The sequence below is a fragment of the Alligator sinensis genome, unplaced genomic scaffold (genome assembly GCF_000455745.1).
Source record: "Alligator sinensis unplaced genomic scaffold, ASM45574v1 scaffold1517_1, whole genome shotgun sequence".
NCBI lineage: Eukaryota > Metazoa > Chordata > Crocodylia > Alligatoridae > Alligator > Alligator sinensis.
In genome coordinates, this window is record NW_005842459.1 from 1,219,093 (window position 1) to 1,221,532 (window position 2,440).

Below are 2,440 nucleotides of genomic sequence, written 5' to 3' on the forward strand. Positions count from 1 at the left end.
GGGGCCGGGCTGGGGCCTGGTAGGGGTGCGGGCTCTGCTAACATGGTGCTGCGCTGTGTTCCCATGCGCTGCTTTGGGCTGTGCTGTGTGGGCACAGCTGGAGCAGCTTGTGCGGCTCCTGCCTGACCCTGACATGTGGCTTGACTCCAGCTCCAAGTCCCTGGCATGTGGCCAGGTCAGGCAGGCACTTCACTAGCTAATCCAGCTGTGTCTTTATGGCCTGAACCAGTATGTGGGAACACAGTGTGGCACTGGTCCAGCCTGGCTGTGTGCTGGGGTCTCAGGGCAGTGGAGGGGGTGCAGGGAGAAGTGGGGAACACAGTGAGACACTGGCCCGGGTAACCTGAAGCTCCTGACCCCCTTTTCCCTGCACACCTTCCCCCACCCTGAGTCCACTGCACGTGACCAGGTCTGTGCCACTCTATGTTCCCCACATGCCACTTCGGGCCATGTGGGTGCAGCTGGTGTGGCTCCTGCCCAATTCAGCCATGTGCTGGGTACTTGGGGGAGAGGAGGGGTACAGGGAGAGCTGCAGGGAGCTTGTGTATGTGTGTCTGCTTGCCTGTGTGCGCGCATGTTTGTCTGCACGTGTGCATGTGTGTGGTCTTCAACAGCTCTATAAAGCTTGGTAAGTCACTCTCCAGCCCCAATAATTGCCCACCCCTGGCCTAATGGCAGGGGCCTGAATCTGCTTTACAGTGCACTGTAATTACTGAGGGCAGTGGATTCTCATGCACCAGCAGCCATAGGGAGCTCTCTCAAAAGAGCACTCTCTCAAGTGAGTGGCATTGCTCTGGCGTTTCGCCCTGCACATGCTGATCACTTAATCTCTCCCAAATAGCATAAGGATTTACAGATTTATTTTTTTTAAGTCAAAGGATCATTAGTGGAGGGTGTTCTCTCTCTCTCTCTGGGGTGTGAGTGTAGCTGGGAGCAGGCTTGATGTCAGATTGTACCCTCCAGATTGTACCGATTGCAGCAGGAGACAGTTGCCTGATGGCAAAACTTGGTGTGTCCCAAAGTATGAAATGGAATAAAGTTGGCCAGATTCTGTCCTCACTTGCATGTGTCTGGCTCCCATGGAAACCAGTGTGGATCTCTCACGTCTGACCAATGCCTGGGTTTGTCCTGTGGATGTGAACAAGGTGGAGCATCCACCTTTGTTGGAAGGAGGCTGTTAATTCTCACCCTTCTGCCAGCCTCTGTGGTACCCTCCCTGATGTGTAGCAAACTGAGAGCAGCTGGTTAGAAGAGATAGAAACCCAGCTAACTGACAGCTGAGTCTGGTTTCTTTGGAGGGAGGAGTGAGAACTTCTCCTGTAAGTAATAAGCAGTTTGCTCTGGGGCTTTCCATGCCAGACGTACTACAGAGAATCCCTTCATTTTCTGTGCCCGTGGAGAGAGTGGTACCAACCTGCATCCCAGGACAAATTGAACGTGGGATGTTTAGAGCGCTTCACATCCCTCTGGTATGACTTTTGGGTCCCATCCATAGTAGACTTGGTGTTTCTGTCCATAAGTATCCCACATGGAGCCATCTAGTATGTGTATGCAACACGGCTGGGGTGGTCGGTCAGTGGCACTCATGCCAGAAGTGACCTGGGCCAGCCTCTGTGTGGCACGTGGCAGATCGGGAAGGGGACAGGATGCACAACGGCAGGTAGGGCAAGGAGCGGAAAGCAGAAATGTTGACTCCCACTGAAATATGGTATCATTTTATTCTGTAGAAATTTTGGAGGGTGAGGAAACCAGGGCTAACACTGCTCAATTTTTACTGTTTGTTTTTTTTTCTTTTGCAGTTTATGGCCTCGAATGGAAACAATGTAGCAAAAGCAAAGCATGAATCTAAAATGCCACCATTTTATTACAAGCCAACATATCTTGACTGTCAGTAAGTAACTAAATATCTTTGTTGGTAAACAGCCTTTATTTGTTTTCTCAGCTGCTGCCTCTAGTTTTTGGATTTTTATTTTTATTTTAAAACCACAGTGGGGTTTCAGTTATAAAAGGCCTGGAGAAGATTTGTTCTTCTGGATTTATCTGGGAGCCTTGTACCGCACATGGAGTTTTATTTAATAACTACAGTTGGATGATGCAGGGGGAATCAATTGCTTGGTCATTCCCTAGATCCTTCAGTAGCTAAAGCTATAAAAATGCCAATTTTTAACTCCTCCATCTTTCTAAATAGTTCTTCTTCAAGAAAACATACTCCAAGATGCTACTCTCTCAACTAGAAATATGCTGTTTTTATTAGTGTCACAGTTAACTCTGTGTGTCCAGGAAATAAGGTTTCGGGCTAGGACAAGTGCGCAGAGGCTCTCCATGGTTGTGTCTGGAGTCACCGTTCACCCGGGGCAGGTCCTGGAGTTGTAGACCTAACCTCCTTGAGCTCCCGCAGTCTGTTCCACATTACATTGCTCTAGCACTGGGAAGGGAAAGA

General features: G+C 49.6%; 1 long non-coding RNA gene across 2 annotated transcripts in view; it reads left to right on the forward strand.

Moving 5' to 3' along the window:
* Positions 1–2,440, forward strand: part of LOC102379294 — a 47,405-nt gene that overhangs the window by 29,854 nt on the left and 15,111 nt on the right. For both annotated transcript variants that reach the window (XR_003095715.1, XR_324656.3), the window contains exon 3: positions 1,800–1,891. This is a non-coding gene — a long non-coding RNA (uncharacterized LOC102379294). The remainder of the gene's footprint in view (positions 1–1,799; positions 1,892–2,440) is intronic.